Source organism: Schistocerca serialis, chromosome 7 (genome assembly GCF_023864345.2).
Source record: "Schistocerca serialis cubense isolate TAMUIC-IGC-003099 chromosome 7, iqSchSeri2.2, whole genome shotgun sequence".
In the NCBI taxonomy this organism is placed as follows: domain Eukaryota; kingdom Metazoa; phylum Arthropoda; class Insecta; order Orthoptera; family Acrididae; genus Schistocerca; species Schistocerca serialis.
In genome coordinates this window covers 303,342,315-303,357,541 of record NC_064644.1, presented here as the reverse complement: position 1 = coordinate 303,357,541, position 15,227 = coordinate 303,342,315, and positions in this window count along the sequence as shown.

Sequence of the window (15,227 nt, the reverse complement as noted above, 5' to 3'; positions counted from 1 at the left end):
AGACTTTTGTTGCAGAATGCAGTCAGTTTGAAACATCCACTTTCGTGAAACTCGGTATTGTCACACAGCCTGCTCCGCCTCAAAATGTTTTGCAGGTGGCGTCCCGAGACTGCAGCTTTCAATGCAAGGATGGAGCAATATCGGGGCTGTAGATCGAGTGATCCAATCTCTCCCATCCCAACCGACGTATCTGATCCTGTGTGAGGCTTGCAGTGTGCAGTTTTGTGTTGTAGTTCAAGAGCACAACATATTCACCCAGGAGCCCTAGTCCTTTCGTCGAATGATGGATCTCTGTTTGGTGAAGGTTTTGTAGTACTTCACAGCAGCTTGTCGAAATATCCTTTTCATTGGTGGATGTGGAGGAACTCCGACTTTCATCCTCCACACTCTGCCTTTCTTCTCCGAACATGCTCTACCAGTGACCAATCATTTCATAAGGCATGACCTCTTCATCCCACACATTCTGTACGTCTAGTCCCACGTGCCCATTCATACCGGATAACGGCACGTGACCACGTTTTCATTACACGTCCATCTGCCATCACGATTTTGTACTCCAACAACTTCAGACACAGCGTCTGTTTCTACTCTCGCTTACTCGGCATTCTGCTCATGCGTCATACCTCCACCACTGACGTCTGTTCCGTCGTTGTACCAGGAACAGGTGTTGATTCATATGGCGTTTGTTTGTGTCAGTAGATGTACCATCCTCTCTTTCAAAAACAATTACGAAAATTACTTTCAGAAAGTTGGTCGTATATGTCTTGAACGTAGCGTCGCAGGGAAGTGAAACATAGAAGGTAAACAGCTCAAAGAACAGAAAAACTGAATCTTTTGAAACTTTATGCTACGGAAAGATGTTTAATATTTATTGGATATCTCTGGTAGCTAATGAAGAGGTGCTGAATCGAAATGGAGAGAAAATAAATGCGAAGGACTACTTAAGGAAAGGATTCGCTCACAGCAGACAACCAGATGTATCAGGGAATTAACTGTTCGGCCTTTGAGTGGGTTGAAGTTTTGGGGGGACTAAAAGCGTTGGGTACCAAAGTTTGGTACCTGTAGGTAGGCTCATAAGGTTGTAGGCTGCAGGAGTTGTTCTGGGACGAAGAGCTAGTATAGATAGGGTGGAGAGCTACTTCTGACTGAAGACCACATCAACTACGAGCCATTTACTCTTTCTATTACGGCAGTGTGCTTACCTGTGAGATCACCGTCTGTGGCACTCTTTTTTTTCTCGGGGCGAGGGCGTTAGGGTGGGGGTGGGAGCATTGTCGTTCGCTTAGTAGTGCTTCGTGACGCTGGGGAAGTACGCTGTAATGGCGTTGGTGACGTCTTTAATGGCTTTACAAGTTTCTGATGGACCATTTAAATGGGCAATTTGGAGGGGTTGTTAACTTGTTACTGACCTTGCTAATGCGCACTTACATTTTGTCACAGTACATTTTGTCTACTCTCCTACTAGTTGCTTATAAGGCGTGTGTTGTTTCTAACGATCTGCGACCACTGAACGAGGAATTTTCTGATCAGAGCACGTCATCGTTTGAAGCAAGTCACTTCATGTAGCATCAAGAATAACTTATAAAACCAACACTTATATGCGACTAGTTTCCTTCGAAACAATCGCTTTTGCTTCGGAGCGACTGTAAAGTCTATATAAGAAATTAAAATTAATTCTGCAGCATTGTTATTCCCATCAAAGGTAAGTGACGCTTAATGAGTTTCTACAATTTTGTTTGTTATTATTGCTCCACAGTAGTGATAATCCGATATAGGCCGACCTTGTGAATAGTTCAATTAAAGCTGATAGCTAACAAAGATGTTTTAAAAAATTTTAGCAGTTTTTCGTGTTACATAAAAGCCTTTATTCAAATCTTTAGGATCAACGGCGTAAAATATTCTCTATCGTGCTATGTGCGTGCTTCTGCATCATTAAGAATGCTTGTAACTGCGGATGTACAGCTTCAGAAAAGTCACCATGTCATGATGATATCCCATTGCGCTTTCACGGAGAATACTCTTCGGCAATTTCACCGTACGCAACTTGCGTGCATCGCTAATCTCGTGCCCAGTGCAAAGTCCCAGGTGCATGGGCGTACCCAGCGAGGGGCAGGGGGTGGGGGGTGGGGGGGGCAGCTGCCCCCCCCCCTCTAGTAGATATTCACAGTTTTTCACTAGTTTACTGTTTTATTTGATAAGAAATGCTGCGTGTTTTCTCGGATTGTACAAGTGCATTCTTGTATTTAAAATGTTTATTAAAAGCAGTTTTTCACTGGTTTACTGTTTTATTTAATAAGAAGTGCTGTATGTTGTCTCGAGTCCTTGTTTCCTGAGACTAGAACGACCTGCCCCCACCCCCCACCCCTAGTTCAGAACCTGGGTACGCCCTTGCCCAGGTGACTGGAAAGGGGCGTAGGTGATTTCCGAATATAAGGAGGGTAAAGGAACGTACCCGTGAAGCTACAGACCAACTTTGTTTACGTCAGTTTGCTGCATAATTCTCAATGAGATACTAAGTTTGTGAATAATAAATTAGCACATTAGAGGAAGCTTCTGTCCTCAAATCAACACGGACTTAGAAATGTTAGCTCCTGCGTCTCCCAAAATACCCCTTTTCTAGCACTGTTTCCTGCGAAGCATGGATGGAGGACAAGAAGTAGTTAATACAACCCTTATTTTCCAGAAAGCGTTTGACACAGTGTCACACCTCAAACTACTGAAAAATATCCGAGAACTCGGAATAGATTTTCAGACATGTGCGTCTGGTTGGATCAGTTTTTAAGTAACAGAAACCGGTCCGTATCTGTACAACAAGGGTTCTTCGGAGGCAAAGTCATCGTCCGGAGAGCACCACGGAAATGTAAGTATACCCCTGTTGTTCTCTCTGTATTAAAAGATATGACGTATGGGGTGACCTCCAGTCAGGCACTGGTATCTGATGACGCTTTAGGGTACGGCGCCGTATCTTCTTTAAGTGACTGTAGGATGATACAGAACCATTTGCACACAATTGAAAAGTAGCTTAATCTGAATGAGGAAAAATATAAATTAATGTCGATGAACTGGGAAAAAGAATCAAAATGTTCGAATATTTTATTAATGGTGTGCTGTTAGAAACAGTCAGCTTGACAACACTTATTTTTCATCAGTCTTATGACAGGTTTCAGGCGCCCTGCCATGAATTCCTCTAGTGAGACAACCTTTTCATTTAAGAGTAGCACTTTGAACCTACGTCCACAATTCTTTGTTGAATGTATCCCAATCTCTGTCGTGCTGTACAGTTTTTGCCCCTTACAGCTCTCTCTATTACTATATGTGGACGGGTAAAGCCGAACACTTAAAGCTGATACTTGTATTTCAGTTCTGAAATACCGGTATTTTTCGGCATTTATTGGGACTCGGTTATAACAATTTTTATTTTTTACTAATAACTGGGTAAAATAACCGAAATATCAGTTAGGCATATCAGCAATGCAAAATTAATTCCTGTTTAAAAACCTTTTTTAAAAAGTGTGGTGTGCGTACTGTAAGACCTTCGGTACACACACCATCAGATTATTTGACTAGTTGCTCTAACGAAGTAGGCGAGTGTCAGCAATATGTCTCGTGGTCTTATCGTGGCGTGTTTATCTTCTCCCGTTAGGTCAGACGATAGAAATGCCACTTGCACGCTCAGAGTAGCAGATGGACGGTGACCCACTTTAAAAAGAACTTGATTAATTTTCACACACATTTATTAAAATAATAATCAGCATAAAAATAACTTAACTTGGTTCTGGATGCTATTTACAATTGACAATCTGAAGTTCCTTTGGTCTTGGTACGTTAATCTCATTCTCGCATATCTCTGATACTTGACAAAGCGTCTACACATTTCTCTTCATGGCTATGTACAGGAATATGGTAATCTTATTAGGCACAGATTGAAACTTGACTACAGACTAATGCAGACTACTGCAGACTGACTAATCGGAGGTCTGTACACTCGTTATAATACCTCGCATGTTCAGGTATCACTGCGCGAGTGTGATCCTTGAGGAGAAAGGGTTCTACGTTAGCAGCAATCTCATTGGCTGTGTTACATATTAATACGCGGATCGGCGGAAGCAGAATTTGGTCCGTCTCTAAGACAGCGCCATCTCGTAGTGCGGAGACAGACGAGCGCTGCGCCTGCGCTGTTGTGCTTAGCGGGGCGCGCTCTAGTGGGAAAGCTGTGTACGCGCTGACTACGCGGAACTATGTATACAACAAAAAGCAAACAATTTTTACTCGTAAAATTTACATTGCTTTAATGTATGGGGTTTTATTGAAAATGGGAAAACGATTTTAATAACAATACCGACAGAAATAAACAACAAACACGTAAGACCTGGTACAATATTGTTGAGACAATAATTTACCTATTACCATGTGGTCTGGCCTTTTACATGAAATTCGTGTACATTCAGTGTGCAAGATTTACCCTTCTCACCTGTATGGTAGTTTCTTACTATTGTCACCGACCAACCGTTGTATATCAGACGTAGCAACAAAATATAAATGCCTCATTTGCTTTAAAAGATTGAACAGTTGTCTGCCATTTCTGTGAAATAATAAAAGAGAAAAGAAATTATGGTAGCAGTAATAAATTAAAAACTTAAAATCAATGCATTCATAGTTTACAATAGAAATAGAAATAAGTTATTCTGCTGTCTGTGTCTACATAATATGTGCCTTTATCTGGTTGTAGCCATTGAAAACGGACATATTAACATGCAAAATACAGCTCCTCAACGTTAGTTTTTACCACCTAGCACTCATTATTCATCATGTTCAAATAGTGGTATGATCCATGATTAGAACACAATTTTTGAGCACAGTTTCAAAATCTTAGAATAAATACGAGAATGCTGAAGATTTTTTGTAATATTGTCGCTTTCTACATTTGTTAGAGGAGATAATAGGAATAAAAGCCTGAAAATTGTTATTTGCAGAAACCGGTTATTTTGATCAGCTTTGACAGACAGGTTAAACTGGAGTGGGAAAAAAAACGGTATAACCTAAAACAGGTTATTTCAGCGATAACCACAATCGCTAGTATAATGGATCCTATTGGTTCAAATGCCTCTGAGCACTATGGGACTTAACATCTGTGGTCATCAGTCCCCTAGGACTTAGAACTACTTAAACCTAACTAACCTAAGGACATCACAAACATCTATGCCCGAGGCAGGATTCGAACCTGCGACCGTAACGGTCTTGCGGTTCCAGACTGCAGCGCCTTTAACCGCACGGCCACTTCGGCCGGCTATGTGTTTGTATGTTGACAGCGCTAGAGTGCATTAATTTCACTGACAGCCGTGTGCGCCCTCTACGGGACTCTGTGACTCGCAGTAGGAAATTAATAGTTAGCAGGGTTGGAGGTTGGAAGTTTTAGCGCGAGCAAACGATTTGGACGTGTGTCCTTCAAGGAGATTCGTTGGACATGGATTGCAAAATGATTGATGTATTTTCTAATGTTTACGAAATGGAATTTTTGACGATTATATAATTTTCTGAACTGAATGTCACATGATTAAGGTAAAATCTTCTAAATACGTTGTTTTCTCTGGAACAAAATTTATCCTTTGCTAACTACATGCCTATTAGTAATTAGAGCTTATAGTAGTTAGAATCATTTTATCTGCTGTATTTGCTGTAGTTCGTGTCATGAAGATTTTCTCTGAGGTAAGTGAGTCATAGAAAAAGTGTAGGTTATTGTTGGAATTTCTTCCAATTCATGGTCATTCTTTTGTATTAGTTATTTGCAGTCAGATTACGTTGCGCTTGTATACTGTGGCTCATAAATGAATAGAATAAGTCTGAGTTGTATTTGTAATGGAAAATTATGGAGGTTAGTGTTCAAATGAAATGATAAAAAGAAGTAAAGCATTCAGCAGTTTAAGTAAAGACGTAGAAGTTTCACCTTCTCAGTTTACTCTCCTTTTCGAAGGAGAACCTCCTCATAAGTTATTTTATCAATCCACCTGCTATTCGACATTCTTCTGTAGGAACGCTGCAAAGCTGTATTAAATAGAACGAACACGTAAGGCCGGTTGCAGAGAAGGTGTACCAGGAAAACTGTGAGAAAGTGGAGGTCATCTATAGGGTGAGCCAGGAGCAAAGGTACATGCTTTGAGGGATGACAGTATTAATGATTCTGAACAAAAGATTGCAAATGGACATATGCCCTATTCCTACTGATTTCCGAGGCTGAATGCGCTTAACGTACGTTGTTATTTATTTGCTGTGTTTTTCAAAGAGTTTCATTGTTTACAAAGTAACATAGCCGAGTAGAAGAAACTGAGACGAGCAGTTTAGTACAGGACACTCATGGTCTATCAAGTCGAGAAACTACCACAAAGTGGCCTGCAGGAACTGCCTAAGCTACTACATCACATGCATGTCGTGCGATATGTTTCAATATTCTCCAGCTCTCTTCGCGCAAACTATTAATCCTACAGAGAAATGAACAGGACATTATTTGTAGACAATTTAATGTAGTTTAACTGTGTTCTGCGACACTTTTGCGCCGGAGGGTGCAATGTTGGAGTTGTTCAAAATAGCGTACAAAAGAGATATTAAATGTGCGCCATCTCGGAAACCATTCAGAATAGAACATACGTCCATATGGATTTTTAGTTCTGAATCGATAATGCTTTCACCCTTGAAATCTTGTATCTTATTCCTGACTCATACTGTATAATGTAGATCGCATAAAGAACACCAGTGCGACCCATTTTTAGAATTTCACGAGCATTTGGGATTCCTAATTAATAGAAGACGTCGAAGCGATTCTGAGGTGCGCTACTGGATTTGTTACCAATGGGTTTGGTTAAAGCCAAATATTACGGAGATGCTAAGTGAAACAAATAGGAATCCCTGGAATTACGAGAAGGTATTTTTGCGAAACACTATTAAAAATGTTTATAGAAACGACATCCGATAAATAGCAGAACGAACCCATTGCCGCCAACATGCGTCTTGCGTAAGGATCGCGGATCAAAATCAGAGAAATCAGGACTGACGAGGGAGGATATAGACTGCATTTCAGAGTGGAGCAGCCGGCCGGAGTGGCCGAGCGGTTAAAGGCGCTACAGTCAGGAACCGCACGACCGCTACGTTCGAAGGTTCGAATCCTGCCTCGGGCATGGATGTGTGTGATGTCCTTAGGTTAGTTAGGTTTAAGTTGGTTCAAATGGCTCTGAGCACTATGGGACTCAACTGCTGTGGTCATAAGTCCCCTAGAACTTAGAACTACTTAAACCTAACTAACCTAAGGACATCACACACATCCATGCCCGAGGCAGGATTCGAACCTGCGCAGTAGCGGTCGTGCGGTTCCAGACTGTAGCGCCTTTAACCGCTCGGCCACTCCGGCCGGCTAGGTTTAAGTAGTTCTAAGTTCTAGGGGACTTATGACCACAGCAGTTGAGTCCCATAGTGCTCTGAGCCATTTGAACCATTTAGAGTGGAGCAGGATAGGGGACGCCTGGCGGATGTACGCATGCCCTCCGAAAGCGCCGTGTGGTGATATCCACACTTATTATCCCCTCCTGAAGCACGAATGATTTCAGCCAGCGGGAGCAGGATAGGTGGTACCTGGCGGACGTACGGGAGCCTTCCGAAAGCGCCGTGTGGTGCTATATACCATATTTTATTCACCCACTATTTGACACTGAGAACACTTAGTGATTTGCAATAGGCCTTACACATAATTTCAAACCTTTAAGAAACAGTTTCTCACTTACAAACCTTACAAAATGATGAAAGGAAAAAAGTCGTTTATTACATTTTCGGTTTTCATGAAGTAGAAGTGCCACGTGAAGTATGACGTTTTAGCTTATTACTTCTTTGCTACAAACTCTATTCGCAACACATTTTTCAGACAGTATCCACATACGCCGCTGAATATACCTACAAAGATATATCATTGCACGACACATACTTCAAGAGATACGACGTCAAAGACAGTGAGATACGGAAACACTGTCACATCATGGATGATGTTTTAATGTATTATTTGTTTACTGCGAACTCTATCCACGACACATTTCACAGACAGTAGCCACATATACAACGGGGCGTATATGTAAAATTATACCATTCTAAGACAGTTCAGGGGATGCGACGTCATAAGCACTGAGCAGACCGAAAATGACACTGTAGCGTGCAATTCGCTAGAGATACAGGAATATATGAATACAAATACGTGCAAAATATATTAAATGCATATGAGATATTTTTATGCGGATACGCGGGGAAAGCCATGGGTAAAAAGCGATTTCAACCAAATTTGGGACACATGTTAATTGCGGTATGGACAGATATAGTGTGGGGGTATTAACCACCATCCTCCTTTTGGGATGGGGTTGTTGATGGGATAGGGAAGGTTGGAGGAGGAGGATTTGGACAGACAGAGAGGAGAAAGGAGGAGATGGACAAAGCCAGAGGCAAGGAGGAGAAGGAGAAGATGGACTAGTAGTAGAATAGAAAAAAAAATACATTCCCAGGCAACGCGGGGTAATAAGCTAGTGTGATAACAAATATAGTAAACTTATATATACTTTGCTTCTTAAACCTAATACAGCTATACAGTCAGTCTCAAGTTACTAGCCAGCGTCTGTATAAAGTGTGTATGTGATATACATGAAATGAACGAGTTCGAATGTATTATTAAGCAACTTACAGTGCGGGTGCTTAGGCATAGAGGAATTGGCATACATACTCACTTTGTGCAGTGGCAGATACTGCACTATTATACGGGCATGAGATTTGAATTTCTATGGTCACCGCTAGACCGTAATGAGATATTGGATGTCCCTGCTCTGCTCGAGGCCGAAGGATACGTGCCGCGGAACAGAATAAAGTTACATTTCCAAAAGCTAGTCTCATTTACAAGCAGATTTATCCTAAATTGAGTAAAAGTGCAACGAGTAGCAGGAGGTCAGTTACTGAGCGACGCCACGGAGTCAGGATGAAGTTTTCTTTGGATCATGTGCACCAGACCGCACGTTGTAGGAGTAGGATCAGTACCATTTTCAACGATTTAAGAAGGCAGTTAACTACGACATCAGTCAGAGGAATACAAGACCGTACTACAGTTTGCGTTTTGTAAAATGTTTAAATGTAGCCCCCGCCAGTGGCTGTCTGTTTAAAGACGCGCTATTGACAAATGTCAACTGCTAAGTCATACTATCGTGGCATGATAATGCGGTGGGTATTACGAATTCTCCGATTTTTGTTTTACGGATATTCTGCCATGGTTTGAAACGTCCGCTTTGAAAAATTATACACGACTGTGCTTCAACTGACACACAATATTTTTAGCGCAACGCAATCTGACTTTCAGAAATCCGTACAAAAGAATGGGCTCTGACTAACATTAAACTATACCTTTCACAAATCGCTTACCTCACAAAAATCTTGGTTACTCGAACTACTGCAATACAGCGAGCGCCACTACTGCCAGCTAAATAAAAGATTCAAACTACGGAAGGCACTAACTACTGATAGGCATAGTTAGCAAATGAAAGATTTTGATAGAGAACAAACAATGTATTTACCTTAATAATCATAATATATATAGCAGTTCATGCCATCCAGTCTTACAAATTTCTAATCTCCACCATTTCTCTACCCACATCCACCACTGCTGGCGGCTCACCTCCAACTGCGCAACGCTACGCGCTGTTAACAGCCAACTGCCCAACACTACAATAGCCAACAACAATGCAAACCAGCCACAGACTGCACACAGCACAGCCAGTGATTTTCATACAGAGCGCTACGTGGCGTTACCAATAAGAAAACCTAAACAGCCTACTTACAGGTTGAAGGTGCGTTCTTCCCCTTTAAATTTTGTCTCCTAATGCTGGAGGCATCATCAGAGGCTGTAAAGACGTAGCAAGTTTTCAAACTTGAAAAAGCTCAGCAAGCCGAATTGCTTATTACGTAACCGCGCAATGGTCTGACGGTGACGTCATCCGGCTGCTGCCGAAGATCGAGGAGTCGCGCAAGAGGTTGTATTGGAGCTCGCATTGCAGAAGAGCTTCACTCGTTTGCTTTATTTAGCACAAACGCAAACAATCTATGTAATTTGAGCCCTTTCTCATTTCTGTTATAGTTTTATTGTGTTTTTTTAAAGTTCTATGGTTTCTCTGAACATCCTAGCATAGGAAGTGCTCGACCTTGATTACATCACAGCACCGGTGAAGCGAATTTAGAGGTTCTCACTTCGGGGTGTATGACCTGTTTTCCAAGTCGAGTGTTATTGCTTTTTTTTTTTTTTTAGTTCCTAAGCACACTATGCCGCATGGGTAACGAATGTTACAGACACCTGCTGTGACAAATTGGGGCTTGAGTCCTTATATTCAAATATTCCCGAAGTTTTCTTTTTGATATAAATACTTGTCCGTATTGAGCATTCTTAGCCTTCTGCTGACACAACCTGCGACTGTTTTTATGAACTGTAGGAATGCTTTCCGTTTAGCAAGTTGTTCTCCGCCAGGAACTATAGATCGTTTAGGAAATAGTGGCCTTTATCTCCTACATCGTACCCTAACTTTCTGAATGGTTCCTAGGTGCTTGCACATCCAAAAATAAAATTTAACCTTCCCTATGTCCACTGAAAATTTTAAATGAGAATTAATTTCATTCAAAAGTTTTGAAGTTCTGAGAATTCCTTTTCCGTGTGAGAATGTAACGAAAATCTGATCAACTCAGAGCTCAGAATCATCCCTTAGACCTTATTTCACACCCGTAAAACGAAACAAACCAAAATTGAAAATCTGCGCACAGGAATAATATACAGTGTATTAAAACACGACGACCGCCTGCTTGGGAACGACATAATAGCCCAAATGAAAGCAATAGCAAGTTTTTCAGTACGGTGAGAGCCACTGCTGGATAATGATTGCACTTAAGCATTTGCAGGAAATTATTCATAACCATAACACATCTAACAGTTTTATACTGTAAATTTCATAATTAAATTGCACATTTATTTCAAGAGATAACAGAACGATCCACTTTTGATTATGGTGATCGTAATATCAGCGAGTGAGGCGCATTCTGAAGCTTTAGTGGTGTGAGCTGCTCGCATACGTATTTCACTGAACGTAAAAAGCCTCCACTTAGGGTTATTGCAATAATATGTGATTGCAGTATAAAGAAGTAAATATTCAGTGAGCAAGATTTCAGTTGAGCGGCATTATTTAGAAACACCGCGAACAACACATTAAGGGTTTCTTTTGGCTGTCTTTTATATCTGCTACCCTATAAAACGAGATACCACAGTCTTTACAGCTGCACTGAAAACCGAGTAAAGTTCTTGAGTCTAGTTTACTGTTCAAAGTTGGCACAAAGTTAAGAACCAACTATTCACGCTCAATGCCGGGAGTAGGTCACTTTTAAAGGCATGCAACACTGGGCTCTTGCCTTCCAGCGCAATGGCAGTTATCTCGACGTAAAGTTCGCTCGGAGCGACTGAAATAACTGAGTCCGTTACACCGCTCTGCAAAGGTCTCCCGTTTCTTGCGTCGTCAAGGTGGATGTTGACACTTTTCTCCACAACCCTCTAGCAAAAGCCTCACAGAAATGGCGCGGTCCTCGGTCCAAAATTACTCATGGCTACTGACAACGGCTAGCCGATTGAAATTTGTATAGCTATTGTAGAAATTACGTGAGCAATTATCGGAAATAAGCTTTGTTGTTTAACGTTCACGTTGATTTTCTCTGCCAGTAATATGACGAATAATTATCCCGACATAAAGCACTCACGGCTCATTGTTTATACCATATGAACGGTTGATTCAAATGGTTCAAATGGCTCTGAGCACTATGGGACTTAATATCTTAGGTCATCAGTCCCCTAGTACTTAGAACTAGTTAAACCTAACTAACCTAAGGACATCACACACATGAATGCCCGAGGCAGGATTCGAACTTGCGACCGTAGCCGTCGCGCGGTTCCAGACTGAAGGGCCTACAACCGCTCGGCCACACCGGCCGGACGAATGGATATCAAGCTATTATACACTCCTGGAAATGGAAAAAAGAACACATTGACACCGGTGTGTCAGACCCACCATACTTGCTCCGGACACTGCGACAGGGCTGTACAAGCAATGATCACACGCACGGCACAGCGGACACACCAGGAACCGCGGTGTTGGCCGTCGAATGGCGCTAGCTGCGCAGCATTTGTGCACCGCCGCCGTCAGTGTCAGCCAGTTTGCCGTGGCATACGGAGCTCCATCGCAGTCTTTAACACTGGTAGCATTCCGCGACAGCGTGGACGTGAACCGTATGTGCAGTTGACGGACTTTGAGCGAGGGCGTATAGTGGGCATGCGGGAGGCCGGGTGGACGTACCGCCGAATTGCTCAACACGTGGGGCGTGAGGTCTCCACAGTACATCGATGTTGTCGCCAGTGGTCGGCGGAAGGTGCACGTGCCCGTCGACCTGGGACCGGACCGCAGCGACACACGAATGCACGCCAAGACCGTAGGATCCTACGCAGTGCCGTAGGGGACCGCACCGCCACTTCCCAGCAAATTAGGGACACTGTTGCTCCTGGGGTATCGGCGAGGACCATTCGCAACCGTCTCCATGAAGCTGGGCTACGGTCCCGCACACCGTTAGGCCGTCTTCCGCTCACGCCCCAACATCGTGCAGCCCGCCTCCAGTGGTGTCGCGACAGGCGTGAATGGAGGGACGAATGGAGACGTGTCGTCTTCAGCGATGAGAGTCGCTTCTGCCTTGGTGCCAATGATGGTCGTATGCGTGTTTGGCGCGTGCAGGTGAGCGCCACAATCAGGACTGCATACGACCGAGGCACACAGGGCCAACACCCGGCATCATGGTGTGGGGAGCGATCTCCTACACTGGCCGTACACCACTGGTGATCGTCGAGGGGACACTGAATAGTGCACGGTACATCCAAACCGTCATCGAACCCATCGTTCTACCATTTCTAGACCGGCAAGGGAACTTGCTGTTCCAACAGGACAATGCACGTCCGCATGTATCCCGTGCCACCCAACGTGCTCTAGAAGGTGTAAGTCAACTACCCTGGCCAGCAAGATCTCCGGATCTGTCCCCCATTGAGCATGTTTGGGACTGGATGAAGCGTCGTCTCATGCGGTCTGCACGTCCAGCACGAACGCTGGTCCAACTGAGGCGCCAGGTGGAAATGGCATGGCAAGCCGTTCCACAGGACTACATCCAGCATCTCTACGATCGTCTCCATGGGAGAATAGCAGCCTGCATTGCTGCGAAAGGTGGATATACACTGTACTAGTGCCGACATTGTGCATGCTCTGTTGCCTGTGTCTATGTGCCTGTGGTTCTGTCAGTGTGATCATGTGAGATATCTGACTCCTGGAATGTGTCAATAAAGTTGCCCCTTCCTGGGACAATGAATTCACGGTGTTCTTATTTCAATTTCCAGGAGTGTATATAAGTCTCAGTGAACATACGGTCGAAAATGCATACTTTAAGAGCTACGGGCAATTTTTCATCTTCGATACTGTGAAACTAATCTCTTTTACAGCACGCTCTATGCTTTTCATGTTTTGCGAAGTGGCAGAATGGACTAAAAGGAGGAAAAAATGTCCAGTAAACATGTGCTCTAAAATGCATACGTTAAGAGCTATGAGCACGTTTTTATTTTCGGTACTTTGAAACGTAACTCTTTTAATGAACAAATGCTCATAACTTTTAAGGTATTCATTTTACAGCACGTGTTTATTGGACTTTATTTTTCTTGTTTTGGTATATATATTTCAAACGACAGGTTATGTCAACAGATTTTTGTCACCGTCGGCATACGCTCACAGCAGTAATATTTTTTCTCTGATGTACAAATTACTGACACCAGATTACTGACACCAGAACTTTGTTCACAATTTGATAGGATTTAAAATAGATGTATAGAGCAAGATTCTTCACCCGCCAGGGTAGCCGAGAGCGCAGTCTGCTTTCGGCAGTGGCGCGGCACGGACCTGCTGTCCCGGCCGCGGGCGCGCGTGAACGAGGAAGTGTTTACACCGCCGGTACTCGCGCGTGTTGTTGTCTGACTCGATCGCCATGGCACACAATTTTCGAAAGACTACGCTCCAATTTACGTTCGACAACGAATTTGCCAGACCCAAAGCTTTCGAAATAGAGCGTTTTTTGAGGGAAGAAGTTCGTTTACCTGCTGCAGACATAATTGGAATACACCTGTCCATTGTAAGCAGTACAATGTACGTAAAGATGACTGATGAAGCTGCGTGTGAAAGAACTCTCTCCGCTGCTCAAAGAGGATTTAAATTTCGACACTCTGATGGCCATATCAGCGATGTAACAGTCGCTCCTTCAGGATTGGGTGTGAGGGTCATTCGGATCTTTGAATTGCCGTTTGAGGTGCCTGAATCGATGGTTACTGAATCGCTGCGACCATATGGAACGGTACTTAGTCATACGCCTGAACGCTGGGCTAGTTTTACTACCTATCCTGTGCTAAACGGCGTGCGACAGGTGCGGATCGTCCTTACTAAACATATTCCGTCTTATTTATACATTGGCGGATGTCGAGCTATAGTGATCTACGATGGCCAGCCACGCACCTGTTCTGGCTGTGGTGGAGAAGGACATATCCGCTCGGAGTGCATACAACGCCGCGTCGTGCAACTGCCACGTGGAGAAGCGTCACAGCGAGAAGTTCCCACGCAGCTGCCGATGACGTACGTGTCGGTGGCCCGCCGGGAAGTGTTGCCAAGTTCGGAGCGTGACAAGGACGTGTTTATGCAAGAGCAGACCGCGTTACGGGAGCATGGAGGTGACTCGGAGAATGTCCCTGCACCCATGTCACGACAGTTGAGGGAGGAACCTTCCGAAAACTCACATGTAGCAAGAGACGTGGAAGTGGAGGTCCAGACGGTGGCGCCGGCAACGGACCAACGAACGACCGACGAACACAGTGAGGCAGCAGAGGGCAGGGCACGCAAACAGCGATCGCCGAAGCGTCGCAAAAAGCGTCGCCACAGTTCGGGTGACACGTCCCCCCCTAGCCTAGGGGACACGGAAGGTATCCTAGCCGAAGAACTGTCTGACACAGGACACGTGTCTTCAGAGGACGCTGACAGGATTCCGTCCGATGGTGACCGGATGTCCTGCCTTTTAGATGGTCCCTCTTCATTGACACCGACTGACCCAGCGCTGCC